Genomic DNA, 16664 nt, shown 5'->3' on the forward strand with positions numbered 1-16664 from the left:
GTTGTTTCCTTCTGTCTGTTTTTCTGTAGTTCTATAGGTTATTCATTATTTCACTGTACCTTTCCCTCTGTGTTTTCATGGTTTGTAGAGGAAGTTGATGAGTTTCCTTGATGGTGTCTGGAGTACGGTAGATTCCCAATAAAGACTAATTGCTTAGATAAGAGATTAAAATAAGTAATAAAAAGCAGAAGGTATCAGAGTAGGTGAGAGATTGAAAAGGAAAGAATTTTATGTAGCAAAGATATGACCTTCAGATGGAAGACATTTAACACCAGATGGCATTAAAAATTTGCAACCAAGATAGTTTTCAATTCTTTTTTCTAATTTTATACAACAACCAAATTTTAATACTGCATCCATTGCTTTTATAATTTTTAAATTTGCTTTGGTGCTTTCTGTATATAGTAAAATGTTTTAGCTTTATAAGACTAGACTATTGAAAAGTGTTCTAAAATTATACTTATTTATTTTGTTAAAAGTCAAAAGCATGTGATCTAATACTCCAAGTCATTTTACGTCTACTATCTTGATGACTACTCATCATAGCTAGATAATTTGGAGGTTTGCATCATCTCCATTCAACAGATCAGGAAATGGGGTGGCTTTCAAAGCAGTCAGGATTACATGGAGTTTTTTTTTTTTCAGACAACACATACATGTCTTACAACATCAATATTAATGATTTTGCATATTTTACTTCCCAGATTGCTGACTATATTTTAATCATTGATTTATTTTTTCTTTTATCAATAAAACATATTAAATTTCTCTACTTGGAGCTATCATTTATATCTGAAATTTGTGCTAAGTTCTACTCTTCAACATATTACAATGAAAGTAGCAAGACTATTGTTTAAAAGTGCTGTGTTTAAATTTTTTGTATCATTAAAGTACTCATGGTATCTAAATGGTATCTAGGATTACTGAAGGAAGTAATTTAAGGGGCTAAAATGATCTTTATTGAAGACATTTTAGAAACAGAAAAGAACTTCGGATTAAATCAATTTTTTTCTGAATATTCCCTGTAAAAAATGGATTCTGTGACTTGTATTTACTTAGATAGTGTGGTAGGACAAGCACAGTTTATACTGATGCTTTGTCAGCAACAACATAGTTGTTTAAGACTAAAATTAAACAAGGGAATTTAGAGCTCCTTTTCAAGTCAGAGTAGAGAAAACATTTGAGGAAGCTGAGATATAATTACTTAAATATAAGCTTGCATTTAAAACAGAGATAAGTCAGTCATTTCACTAGGTTTCTTTTTCACACTGATTTTATGTGACAGAAGAATTGGTCTTCATCATTATTTACACCTATCCTTTCTATTCTTTAAATGTATTAAATAGTGTTGGGAATTACTGTTTGTAGTATTTCTACAGGAGGAAGAAAGAAAAAAAGAACTTCCACTCAAATTAAGTTTTATGTTTTCTAATGACAATAAGAATTACACTTGCGTGTATTTTAGAAAATAATGTGGCTTCTTGCCATGAAGGTTTCTTGCCACAAAGTTCAAATCACCACCTAGGATTTATCATTGAGAACTTACTGTAGGCAAACTCATGAGCTGTGGATTGATTCTCACTTAATAACCAGACCACCAACTTTGCAAGTGCCATTAGCTGCAACATAATCTTGCACACTGTGTAAAACCATCGTGATCTCTTTCTGGTGTGTTTCAGACCATCTATGGAAGGCTCAGAAAAAGCACATATTATTTCACACTTGCATGTCAAGTTGATGGAAAAAGTGGGCATGCCAAAATGCTTTCAGAGTTACAATTCAAGTGAGAAACTCAACTGCATATTAAATTCATGGATGAACAATGGAAACTTGAAAGCCATAATTTCAAAGTTTTATTTCTACAAGTATTGGCATATGACACCAAATTATTAAGTCTAGCATAATATAAAATTGAATACATAAGAGACTTATACAGGGATAAGAAGACTTTGTACAGGTTGAGAAAAACTGGAGATGACATTCATAATGTAGTAGTCTATCTTCTAAAGCATAAACTGAACAATAGTTTTTTTTTTAAATAGAACCCTCCATCTAATTTCCATGCTAATTTACACACATGATGTCCTTTTATAACAGGACATTGGCAAGAAAGTGCTGAATGTAGAAATATTGTTAGATAGCCCATGGATACTTTCTTAGGTTTCACTCATGGTATATGTGGATAGTTTTCCAGCATGAAAGGTACATTAATATCTTCTTTTTTGCATTTTTCTTTTATTGAAGAAAATGCATTTTTTCATAGAATATTATTATAGTTTCCCCTCCACCAAGTTCTCCAAGACCCTCCTTACATCCGTTTCCCATCTGAATCCACACCCTTTCTGTCTCTTTTTAGAAAACAAACAGGCATGTAAAGAATAATAATAAAACAAAACCAAACAAACTGAAATAGGAAAAAAAAATGTACAAACAAATAAAAGAAAAGGAACCAATGAAAAAGCACAAGAAACCCATACAAACTCAGAGACACAAATGTTTGTACACAAAAATTCAATAAAACACAAAAGCAAAAGTTTTATATATATATGCAAAGGACCTGTAAAGTTAAAAATAAGAAAGAAAGAAAAAAAGAAAGAAAGAAAGAAAGGAAGGAAGGAAGGAAGGAAGGAAGGAAGGAACTAGCCCTGACCAAGCATGAGACAAAGAATCTCAGAAGACGCCATTGAGTTCATTTGTGTTGGCCATCAACTACATGGGGCCTGCCCTTAAGATCGGTTTGCGTATCCAGTGAGACTGTCAGAGAGAATTAATTTTTTGTGAGTGGTTGTCAGTTAGAGATAGCTTTTGGGTAAGGGAAGGAGGCTTGTGTCCCCTTCTCCTCTCAGGGATAGGATCCCATCTGGCACAGACCTGTGCAGACCCTGAGCGTGTTACCACAGTCACTATGAGCTCAAATGTGTATTGGAACTGCTGTGTTTTGAAAGCATTGTTTTCTTGGTGTCCTCTTCCAACCTTTCTACCTCCTCTTTCACAGAATTTCCTGAGCCCAGAGGGGAGGGATTGATAAAGAATCCTACTTAGGACTGAATGGTCCAAAGTTTCCGATTGCCTGAATAGTGTCCAGTTGTGGGTCTCTGTATTTGTTCCCATCTACTGCTGCAGGAAGCTTCTCTGATGCTGGCTAAGCAAGGCATTGATCTACGAGTATAGCAGAATGTCAGTAGGAGTCATTTTATGGCTATCCCTTTTCAGCAGCACAATAGCATTTGGATTTCCCCTAGGTCTCTCGCTAATCTGTTCTCAGGTTCATGGCCATGAGTTGTACAGGTGTTGTCTTTGGTAACCCGGCCTTATGTTAGTTTGTGGAGAGCCAGCAATGACCATGGCAATAGCCTGGCTTGTTTAGGGGTTTTCACGGGACAGTGTTGATAAAAAACAAAACAAAAACAAAAACAAAAAAACTCAGTTAAATCTAAGTTAGTCCCAATACTGGAAGCTTCAGGTGGTGATGAGAGATGTCCAGTTTTGTATGCATCTTCATATTATTTGACATTTCTTTTAGATTACCTTCATGCATGTACATAATTTAGAAAGCTTCTACTATATTAGGTTGCCCTATGACCCCTTTAATCAACCTTAGTTTTAGCTGTCTTTCCCTGTGTATCCTTCCTTACCCATTCTCTCTCCTCCTCCCCATTTGTTCCTGCCGCCCCTCTCCCACCAGTCCATCCACATCAATCTATTCTATTTCTCCTTCCTAGGAAGATTCATCCCTCTCTCTTAGCCCCTTGTGTTGTATCTAACTCCTGTGGTTACATGGATTGTAGCTTGCTTATTGAAGACTTAAGAGATAACATCCACATTTAAGCAAATACATACCATATTTGAGTTTTGGGGGCTAGGTTACCTCACTCAGGATGGTATTTTTCTAGACCCATCTGTTTACTTGTAAATTTCATGATTTCAGTTTTTAAGGACTAAAAAATGTGTGTAAATGTATTATATTTTCTTCATCCATTCATTCACTGACAGACATCTAGGCTGTTCCCAATATCTGGCTATTATGAATGGAGCAGTAATGCACATGGTCGAGCAAGTGACGTTGTAGTAGGATGCATCATCCTTTGGACACACACCCTAGAATGATACAGCTGGATCCTGAGATAGACATATTCTTAGCTTTCTGAGGAACTTTCATACTGATTTCCAAAGTGGCAGTATAAAATTGCTGTCCCACTGGCAATGGACAAGTGTTCGCCTTACTCTACAGTCTCACCACCATGCACTGTCATTTGTTTCACTGACCTTGGCCACTCTGACTGGTCTAAGACGAAATCCCAAAGTAGTTTTGATTTGCATTTCCATGACAGTAAGGTAGTGAAGTATTTCTTCAAGTGCTTCTCAGTCATTTGTGTGTCCTCTTTTGAGAAATTTGTTTAGATGTGTGCTTTATATTTTAATTGGGTAGTTCCACAAGGTCCCATTTCTTAATTGTTGATCTCAGTGGCTGTGCTAATGGTGTCCTCTTCAGAAAGTCTTTTCCTGTGCCAATGAGTTCAAGGTATTCACAACTTTCTCTTCTATCAGGTTCAGTGTGTCTGGTCTTACATTGAGGTTCTTGATTAATTTGGAGTTGAGTTTTGTGTAGATGATGTATATGGATCGATATGGATTTTTCTACATGCAGACATCCAGTTTGACCAGCATCATTTATGAAGATGGCCTTATTTCCAACATGTATATCTGTTTTCTTTATCAAAAACCAGGTTGTGTGGACTTATATCTGAGTCTTCAATTCTATTCTATTGATCAATGTGTCTGTTTATATGCCAATATTATGCTATTTTTATTACTATAGCTCTGCAGTACAATTTGAGATCTGGTGGTTCTTTTATTATTCAGAATTGTTTTACCTATTGTCTTAGTTTGGGTTTTTATTTCTGTGAAGGGACATCATGACCACAGCAACTCTTATGAAGGAAACATTTCATTGTGGTGGCTTTCTTACAGTTCAGAGGTTCAGTCCATCATGTTGGGGAACATGGTGGCATGCAGACAGATGTGGCCCTGGAGCTGAAATTCCTACATCTCGACTTGGCGGCGGCAGGAAGTCAATTGACTGTCACACTGAGTGAAGCTTGAGAAAAAAAGACCTCAAAGCCTGCCCCCATAGTGACACACTTCCTCCTACAAGGCCATACCCATTCCAACAAAGCCACACCTCAGAATAATGCCACTACCTATGGGATTATAAGATTATGGGGATCAATTACATTCAAACTACCACAGCTATCCTGGCTTTTTTACATTTCCATATAAAGCTGAAAATTGCCTTTTTAAGATCTGTGAAGAACTGTGTTGGAATTTTGATAGGGATTGCATTGAATCTGTAGATTGCTTTTTGTAGAATGTATTTTTTTCTATTAATCCTATTGATTCATGAGCATGGAAGGTCTTTCCACCTTCTGACATTTTCTTGAATTTCTTTCTTCAATAGTTTACAATTCTTACCACACACATCTTTCAGCTATTTGGTTAGAGTTACCCCAGGATATTTTGTTTTCTTGTTTGATGGTATTGTGAAAGGTGTTATTTCTCTAATTTCTTTCTCAGTCCATTTGTCATTTGTATATAGCAAGGCTACTGATTTTTGTTTATTAATTTTTTATTCTGACACATTGCTGCAAATGTTTATCAGCTTTATGAGTTTCCAGGTAGAATTTTTAGTATCGCTTATGCATACAATCATCTCATATGCATATAAAGATACTTTGACTTCTTCCTTGCTTATTTGTATCTGCTTGATCTCATTCAGTTGTCTTATTGTTTTAACTTCAAATATTGAATAGGTGTGAAGAGAGTGGACAACCTTGTCCTGTTTCTCATTTTCACAAAAAATGCTTTGAGTTTCTCTCTACTTAAGTCAATGTTGGCTATGGGCTTACTGTTAATTGGCTTTACTTTGTTTAGGTATTTCCCTTGTATCCTTAATCTCTCCAGGACTTTTATCACAAAGAGGTGTTGGATTTTGTTAAAGGCCTTTTTTTACATCTCATAAGATGATCATGTGCTTTTTTTTCAGTCTGTTTATATGGAGAATTGCATTTATCAATGTATGTATGTTCAAACATTGCTGCATCTGTGGGATGAAGTCTACTTTGTGATGATGATGGTCTTTTTGATATGTTCTGGGATTCAGTTTGCAAGTATTTACTGAAAAAAATTGCATTGAATTTCATAGGGAAATTGGTCCCTAATTCTCTTTGTTGGGTCTTTATGTGATTAATTTATCTGGGTAACTGTGACCTTGCAGAAAGAATTGGGCAATATTCCCACCTTTCGTATTTTATGGAATAATTTGAGGTGTATTGGCATTAATTCTTCATTCAAAGCTTGGTAGAATTCTGTATTAGAATTACCTGACCCTGGACTTTTTTGGCTGGAAGACTTTTAAAGACTGCTTCTATTTCACTAGACATTATAGTCAGTTTAAACCATCTTGTTGGAGTGTAGGATTTTAAAAGTATGTTCTTATGATTTTTTGGATTTCTTTGATATCTATTATGTTCCCTCTCTGTCTGTAATTTTGTCAATTAGAATCTTCTCTCTCAGTCTTTTAGTTAATTTAATTTGGCTAACATTTTATCAATATTATTGATTTTTCTCAAATTACCAATTCTTTGTTTCATTGATTCTTTGTATCAATTTTGTTATTTGTTTCTATTTTATTGCTTTTAGTCTTGAGTTTGATTATTTCATGCAGTCTACTACTTTTGAGTGTGATTTCTCTCTTTCTTCTTTCTTTCTCTCTCTCTCTCTTTCTTTCTTTCTTTCTTTTTTTCTTTCTTCCTAAAGTCAGGGTCTCTCTGTGTGTGGTCCTGGCTGTCCTGGAACATGCTCTCTCTGTAGACTAGGCTAGCTTTGAACTCATAGAGATCCATCTACCTTTGTTTCCTGAATGCTGAGAGTAAAGGTGTTCACCACCACTGCCCAGCCCACATATTCTAGAGCTTTCAGGTATGCTTTTAACTTACATGAGATCTCTCCAAAATTTTTATGTAGGTACTTAGTGATATGAGCTTGCCTTTTAGAATGACATTCATTGTGTTCCATATGTTGTGTTTCATTTTCATTAAATTCTAGAAAGGTTTGTAGTGGGTAGTTGTTCCAGCTTTGATCTAGAAGTACTACCCCCAGTGAGACTTCTGGTAACTGTCATGCCTACCTATGGCCTGCCCCTGAGGCAGGGCCAAGAAGGGAGCCCTTAAGACCCAGGATCCAGATGTACCAGTCTCTTGGGTCCTGGTGATCCTGGATGCTGGATGTAGACGAGCAGAGTTCTTCAGAGAACACCATTGGACTACACTTCACATCTCCCAGATCCTGTAACTTATCCCTTTATTTGTTGTAAGTTGCCCCAAAATAAACCTCCCCTTTAACTATATACAGTTGCTTTAATAAATCCCCCAATAAAGTTTTTTTTTTAAATTTCTGTATTGATGCATTTTCCATTCAGTAGTAGTTGTTCAATTTCCATGAGTTTGTAACCATCCTGTTGTTTCTACTGTTGCTATCCAGCTTTACTCTGGGGTCCATAGAGAGGTGCAGGGTAGATATTATTTCAGTTCTCTTGCATCTGCCGAGACATGCTTTGTGTCAGATCAGGTTTCTTCTGATTTAATTTTTGTTTGAAGTCTACATATTGTCAGATATTAAAATGGCTAAACCAGCTTGCTTCTTGGGTCTATTTACTTGGAATACCCTTTCACCCTGAGGCAATGCCTATCCTTGATATAAAGGTGTGTTTCTTGGATGCAAAAGAAGGATAGATCCTGTTTCTGCATCCATTATTTTAGTTTGTGTCTTTTTATTAGTGAATTGAGACCCTTGATGTTTCAAGTCAAGTGGATCAAAGACTTCAACATAAAACCAGAATCAATGAACCCAATAGAAGAGAAAATGAGGAATAGCCTTGAACGAGTTGGCACAGGTGACAACTTCCTGAATAGAATACTGTAGCACAGACACAATGATCAACAGTTAATATCAATGGAATCAATTCACCTATAAAAAGACACAGGCTAACAGAATGGGTACAAAAACAGGATCCATCCTTCTGCTGCATACAAGAAACACACCTCAATTTCAAAGATAGGCATTACCTCAGAGTGAAAGGTTGGGAAAAGATTAACCAATCAAATGGACCTAAGAAGCAAGATGGTGTAGCTTCTAACAAATATATCTAATATCTAACAAAATAGACTTCAAACTAAAATTAATGAAAGGAGATGGAGAAGGACATTCATATTCATCAAAGGAAAAAAAATCTATCAAGATGAAGTCTTAATTCTGAGCATCTATGCACCAAATACAAGAACACTCACATTTGTAAAAGAAACATTACTAAAGCTGAAATCACACATCAAACCCCACACACTAATAGTGGGAGACTTCAACATCCCACTCTCACAAGTGAACAGGTCTGCCAGACAGAAACTTAACAGAGAAAAAAGGAAACTAACAGATGTTATGACTCAAATGGACTTAATAGACATCTACAGAACATTTCACCCAAACACAAAAAAATATACCTTCTCAGCACCTCATGAAACCTTTTCTAGAAATGACCACATACTCAGTCACAGAGCAAATCTCAAAAGATACAAAAAAATCAGAATCAGAATAAACCGTGTTTCCTATCAAATCACTGTAGGATAAAGTTAGAATTCAACAACAACACAAACTACAGAAAGTCTACAAACTCATGGAAATGGAACAACTCTCGACTGAACCACCTCTGGGTCAAGAAATAAATAAATAATTAATTAAATATTTCTTAGAATTAAGTGAAAGTGAATGTGCAATGAACCAAAAATTATGGGACATAATGAAAGCAGTGCTAAGAGGAAAGTTCACAGCACTAAGTGCTCACGTAAAAAATTTGGAGAAATCTCATACTTGTGATGTAACAGAACACCTGAAAGCTCTAGAAAAAAAAGAAGAAAACTCAACCAGGAGGAGTAGACGGAAGGAAATGATCAAACTCAGGGCTGAAATCAATAAAATAAAAGCAAAAGGAACAATACGAAGAATCAATGAAAGAAAAAGTTTGTTCTTTGAGAAAATAAACACGATAGACAAATCCTTATCCAAACTAACCAAAAGGCAGAGAGAGAATATTCAAATTAACAAAATCAGAAATGTAAAGGGGATATAACAGCAGGCACTGAGTAAATCCAGAAAATCATCAGGTCATACTTCCAAAACATGTACTTCACAAATTGGAAAATCTAGAAAGAAGTGGACAATTTTCTTGACAGATACCACATACCAAAATTAAATCAAGACCAGAAAAACAATGTAAATGGACCTATCTCCTAAGGAAATAGAAGCAGTCATTAAAATTCCCCCAACCTACAAAAGCCCATGGCTAGATGTTTTCAGCACAGAATTCTACCAGTAGTTGAAAGAAGATCTAATACCAATACTCCTCAAATTGTTCCATACAATAGAAACAGAAGGAATACTGTCAAATTCTTTTTATGAGGCTGCACTTATCCTGATACCCAAACCACACAAAGATACAACAAAGAAAGAATTACAGACTATCTCCCTTATGAGCATTGATACAAAAATATTCAATAAACTACTAGCAAACTGAAACCAAGAATACATAAAAAACATCATCCACCATGACCAAGTAGGCTTCATCCCAGAGGTGCAGGGATGGTTCAACACATGAAAATCTGTCAATATAATGATCATATAAACAAACTGAAAGAAAAAAACACACATGATCATCTCATTGGATGCTGAAAAAGTCTTTCACAAAATTCAATACTCCTTTATGATAAAGGTCATAGAGAGATTGGGATACAAGGAACATAACTAAACATAATAAAAGCAATATACAGCAAGCCAACAGCCAACATCATATTAAATGGAGAGAAACTCAAAGCGATTCCACTAAAATTAGGAACAAGACAAGGTTGTCCACTCTCTCCATATCTATAGCACCTGAAGTTCTAGCTGGAGAAATAAGACCAAAAAGGAGGTCAATAGGATACAAATTGGAAAGCAAGAAGTCAAACTTTTGCTATTTGCAGACGATAAGATAGTATATATATGTAACTCCAAAAATTATATCAGGGAACTCCTACAGCTGATAAACACCTTCAGTAATGTGGCAGGATACAAGATTAACTCAAAAAAGTCAGTAGCCCTCCTATATAAAACTGATAAATGGGCTATGAAAGAAATCAAAGAAATGACACCTTTAAAATAGCCACAAATAATATAAAATACCTTGGGGTAACTCTAACCAAACAAGCTAAAACTTGTATGACAAAAACTTTAAGTCTTTGAAGAAAGAAATTGAAGAAGATATCAGAAAATGGAAATATATCCCATGCTCATGGATAAGTAAGGTTAACACAGTAAAATTGGCAATCTTATCAAAAACAATCTACAGAGTCAATGTAATCCTGATCAAAATCCCAACACAAGTCTTCACAGACCTGGAAAGAATAATATTCAACTTCATATGGAAAAACAAAAAAACCAGAAAAGCTGAGACAATCCTGTACAATAAAGGAACTCCTCGAAGCATCACCATCCCTGACTTCAAGCTCCACTACAGAGCTATAGTAATAAAAACAACTTGGTAGGCTTTGCTGACTCCCCATAGGAGGCTCTATCTTTTCGAAGGAGGGGGTGGGGAGTGAGTTGTGGGGTAAGGCTAGGGGGGCAGTGGGAGGAGGGATGAGAGGGAGATCTGTGGTTGGTATGTAAAATGACTAAAAAATTCTTAATAAAGAAAAAACTCAGCTTGATATTGACATAAAAACAGACACATGGATCAATGGAATTGAACTGAACATCTTGACATAAATCTACACACTTATGAACACCTGATTTTTGACAGAGAAGTGTGTTATGTTTGGTTGCTATACCTGGGAGGCCTGCTCTTCTCTGAAGGGAAGCAGAGGAGCAGTGGATCTGGGGGAGTAGGGGGGTTTACTGGGAGGAGAGAATGGAAGGGAAACTGCAGTTGGGGTATACTGCATAAGAGAAGAAATTTAAAAATTTAAAAAGGTACCAATGAACTATGCTTGTTTATTATCGTTATTTTGTTGTTATAGCATGGGTCCCTCTTCTTTGGATTGGCTGGTCAGAGATCAATTATTCCTTATGCCTTCTTGAGTGTTGATAACCTCTTCAGGTTAAATTCTTCCTTCTAGTACCTTCTATTGAACTGGATTTGTAGACAGATATTACTTCAATTTCATTTTGTTATTGTTGTTGCTAAATGTCTTTCTCCACCTCTTGTGACTGAAATTTTTGCTGGGTATAGTAGGTGGCACGTGAGGTTTCTTAGAGTCTACAGACCACCTCTATAGACCATTCTGGTTCTTAGAGTCTCCATTGGAAAATCAGGTGTTATTTTAATTGATCACTCTTTATATGTTATTTGTTTTTTTTTCCCTTGTAGCTTTTAACATTCTTTCTTTCTTCTCTATGTTTATTGTTTTGATTATGTATCACGGGGACTTCTTTTCTGTCTAGTTTATTTGGTGTTCTGTATGCCTCTTGTACCTGAATAGGCATTTGTTTCTTTAGGTTAGAAAAATTTTCTTCTATGGTATTTTTAAAATATTTCCTGTGCCTTTGACCTGAGTTTCTTCTCCTTCCTGTAATCCAATTATTCTTCTAGTGGTCTTTTCATATTGTCCCAGATTCCCCATGTGATTTGTCTCAGAATTTTTTCTTTAAATTTAACCTTTGCTTTGACCTAGGTATTTATTTTTCTTTTCTATCTTTCCTTCAATGCCTGAGATTTTCTCTTCTATTTCTTGTATTCTGCTAGTAAAGCTTGCCTCTGAAGTTCCTGTTCAAGTTCCTAAATTTTGCATTTTTGGATTTCCCTCATTTTGAATTTTCTTTATTGATTTATATTTCCCCTTTCATGTCTTTAACAGTTTTCTTAATTTAATTGTATTGATTGTTTGCATTTTCATATATTTCATTAATGAATTTAATAATATTCTCCTTTAAGGTCCTTGATCATATTCATAATACCTATTTCGAAGTCCTTGGCTTGTGTTTCAGCCATATGGCATTTCTCAGGGACTACAGTAGTAGCATTGTTGGTACACATTATAGTAGAGGCATACTGTCCCTGCTGCTATTAATTGTGTTTTTATGCTGGCATTTAGGTATCTGCTCTTGTGTTTGTTAAATGGATGTTTCTTAATGTATTATAACATAGCTGCACCAATAAATGGAAAATTACTAAGAAAATACATTTAACAACAATGTTATGGTTTAGATGATATATTAGAATATTTCATGTTGATAATACAGCATTATTTCCAAAACTAATCTTGATATTAATTGTAATTTTTAACAGAATTGGATTAAAAAATAGAAATGGACAAGTTACTTCTAAAATTCAGGTGAAATTGCAAGAGCTTTCTAGACAAACAATTCAGAAAAAATATATGAGGACTCATACCTTTTAATTTCAAAAATCATTGTGAGCAGTGGTAATCAAAATATCATAATACTGACCTAAGGATAGAACAATGTAATAGAACTGAGAGTTCACATATAAAACTATGTATCTATGACAAATTAATTTTTTCTTTTTGAACTTCTGGGAATTAAACCTGGATTTTCACATGGTACGCCACATCTTCAGCCTCTGGCCAACTTATTTTTAACAAGTTTGTGCCAACCATTCAAAGAAAAAAGGAACAGATTTCACAACAAATATTGTAAGGACAACTGATACCTATATATAAAAGAGTAGAGTTGTACCATTGACCACATACTATGTGCAAAACTGAACTCAAAGTCAAAGAAAAGCTTAATGTAGAGCATAACCCTTGAACATGTGACTCCAAAAGCAAGTATGAGAGAAAAAGAGAATAAATTGAACTTGATCAAAATTAAACTTTTGCACACCAAAGTACATTGAAAATTGGAAAAAATCCCAAAGGAATATTTGGGAAAAATATTTTCATCTTGTATGTAGAATATATAATTCATTCTCAGCTCAATAAATTCAGAATCCCAATTAGAAGTGAACAAAAGACTCACTAGACACTTCTTCCAGGACCGTATACAAATGACTAATAAAAAAAGAAAAGAATCTTAGCATCATTATCTACCAAGGGAATAAAGATCAAAACCACAGTGAGATGCTGTTTTGGATGTATAAGCATGACTAAAATAAAAGGGTAGCCAGACACTAGTGTTAGTTACATATAAATAACTTGAAATCCTCATATTCTGCTGATGAAAATGCAGAATGGTACAGAAATTTAAACTAGAAGTCCCTTAATTAACCAGTTTTTATATGACTTAGGAATTCAACTCCTAGATGGAATTCCAATCCTAGTGTATGTAAGAGAAATTAACACCATCTACTCACACTCAAACTTGCATATTATGTTTCTAGTAGTATTAATAGACAATGGTAGAAACAACACAAATGTCCAAATCCTAATGGATTGATTAGAAGAAAGACATAATCATGCATGGGAAGGTTTTTTTGTTTTGGTTTTTGTTTTCTTTTTTCTTGGTCACAGGATGAAAAAGTATGACTGTGTTTGTTAATTTGGGCAAAGCTTGCAAATATTCCTCTAAATAAAAGATACCATTCACTGGAACCTATATATGTATGAATATATATATATATATATATATATATATATATATATATATATATATATATGTATGTATGTATTCTATCCATGGGAAAGTTCACAATAAGGAAATACATAAAGGTGAAATAGTCAGAAGTTGTTACATATGCAAGACAGATTCTTAGAGGGTGAGTGGAAAATTGACTAAAAGTTATATAAGCAGAAGGAAATCTAAAACTGAATGCTGTGATGGTTGCACATATCTGTAAATATACTAAAGACCAGTGAATTGTAGAATTGTTTACATTTAAAAGCATTTATTTCTATTATCTATCTACCTACCTACCTACCTACCTATCTACCTATCTATCAATCGATCTATCTATCTATCTATCTATCTATCTATCTATCTATCTATCTATCTATCTATCTTTATCCAGAAGAGCTAGAGGTCAAATCTGGGCTTCACCTATACAAGGAATATATTAGTGCTCTACCACTGAGCTCAGTTCTGAGCCCCATACCTTTAAATGTACAAACAAAAGTTGCATTTATCTTGCATATGATGTTTGGAAATATGTATACATGTGGAAAGGCTAAATTGACCCAATTAAAATATTCATTATTTTAAATGGGTGAATTGTAGCTGGTCAATTATAGTTCAAGTAAGTTGTGTTTTAATAAGCCTTTTCAAGATAATTTTGATGGGCTTATAACATAATATGCACTTACCTCTAAGGTTGAGTAGTAACCACACAATTGATGACCAATATGAATTCTGGATAAAAGACGTATAGAAATGTGTAAAGTCTTAGAACTGAAGAGCCATTTCTTATAGATGAATGGAAATACAAAATATTCATCATCTTTAAATTTCTTTAGATTTATTTATTTAATTTATGCATATCAGTATTTATCTGTATACATACATGTGTGCTGCATGCATAATTGGTGACCCAGAGGTCAGAGGATGGCATCAGATCCCTTGAAACTTAAGTTAAGGTCATCTGTGAGCCACTGCAACCCAGATTTTGCAAGTGTAACAAGCTCTTAATCTCTCAGTCATCTCTCCAGCCCCTTCATTCTCTTCTATATTGAAGTTCTTTACTTGTCAATGCTGAATAAATGTGATAGTTATATTACTAAGACAAATATTAGAATTATAATTTAAAGGGTAATTTTAAATTAGAAGCTCTTATGAATTCTTACTGCCTTTGAAACCTCTATTTCAGAAAAAATCTCTGCATGAGAAAAAGAGAACCAAAAATAGATTAGTGCCTCTTTCAATCCTCATCAGAGAAGCTTATTTTTGCAGTAGATGGTGGTTTATACAGAGATCCAAAATTGGTCAACATGCAGGGACTGTGAAATGCCTGGTTCTGAATGGATATCTATATCATATTCTTTCCTCTAAGGTTCATTCAGTGATAATCACAGAATAGGGAACAGGACAGGAGTATTGTAGGAACCTGAAGTATTGGATGTCTTTAGCAAAACAGTATTTGTTAGGCTTTACAGTGTTGTTACACTCATGAACTCACAGGAACTCACTCTGCATGGCAAGTCCTGTACAAGATCAACAAAACCAGAATTCCAACATGGAAAAGTAGGAGGCTCATGAATTTTTACTCCCAGCCAAGGAGCTATTGACAATTATCAATTTATTTGTTTCTGTGGTAGCCAGTTTTCTCCAGGGACTCAGTGATATGGTCCTTGAGAGATTATCCAGAGTCCAGAAAATGGTTCTACTTCCATGGACATGCAGACACACAGTGCACTCAGTAGACAAAATAACAACAACAACAAACCAACCAAACAAACAAACAAACAACCCACCTAGGGAGGGAAAATGGTGAAAGGAATAGGTCAATAATTGAAGGGATGGGAAAGAGGGCTGAATTTTATCAAAATGTATTATGTATGTGTGTGTGAAATTCTCAAAAAATAAAAATAAAAAAGAAAAAGAAGCTGGAAAAGTAGACTCAAGATTAAAATGGAAGCAAAGGTCATAGAAATATATACTATGAAACCATTGTGTTATCCTAAAGAATCCCTGATTGTTCTGTAATCTAGACAAAGACATCAGGATGCATCTAACACATGCAGTGTGACTGAGAAAAGGCACTGAGTAGATGGAAGGTATTTGGCGGTTTGAATGAAAAATTTCCCCCATCGGATTTGGGCATTTGAACAGTTGGTCCCTAGATGGTAGTGCTTTCTGGAGAGGTTATGGTGAGGTGCAACCTGTGGGAGGAAGTATGTCACAGGGGGCAGGCTCCAAGAATTTAAATCCTCACACCATTTCCAGTTGTCTCTCTAGGCTTTGTGAGTTCTCAGCTTCTCCTCTTGATGCCTCTGTTACATGCTGGTGTGCTTCCCCGCCGCGGGCACTCTCATCTCTATAGAATATTGAGCCAAAATAAAGTTCTTCCTTAAGTTGTAGTTGGTCATGATGTTTTATCACAGCAACTGACAGTAAATAAATAGACAGTAGGCTGAGGCTGTGAAGAACCCAACTGTGATGTTTCTGGAGGAATATGGAAGACTTTGAAACTTTGGAGTAGAAAAGTGGTTGAATGTTGTTAGAACTTAAAATGCCATTCAAGTAGTAGCTAAGAGTGCTAAGAAGTTCTTGCTTTGGTCTGCAATTTCCTCACTATACCTCAATTCTCCCATTTTGAATGATAATGTACATTCTGTGCCATTATATATTGTAACTATTTCATGTACTTTGTAATTTTTTTCCGGGGGTTACAATTAAGAGATTGTCTGGAGTTTCAGAAATGGTTTTGGACTTTTAAACACTGTGGATACTATGAGAAAGTATAGGAATTCTGAAGTTGGGCTACATGCATTTTTATTATTATATTGCCATGAACTTGTTGGGACCAAGGAGTGGAATTTGGTGGTTTGAGTGAAAATTTTCCTGCATAGGCTCTAGAATTTGAACACTCATTCCCCAGTTGGTTGCACTTTTTGGAGAGGTTATGTGGAGGTGCCATCTTGCAGTAGGAAGTACATTACTAGACTTTGGTGGGCTTTGAGCTTTTAAAG

Source organism: Peromyscus californicus, unplaced genomic scaffold (genome assembly GCF_007827085.1).
Source record: "Peromyscus californicus insignis strain IS unplaced genomic scaffold, ASM782708v3 Scaffold_15__1_contigs__length_86483966, whole genome shotgun sequence".
NCBI lineage: Eukaryota > Metazoa > Chordata > Mammalia > Rodentia > Cricetidae > Peromyscus > Peromyscus californicus.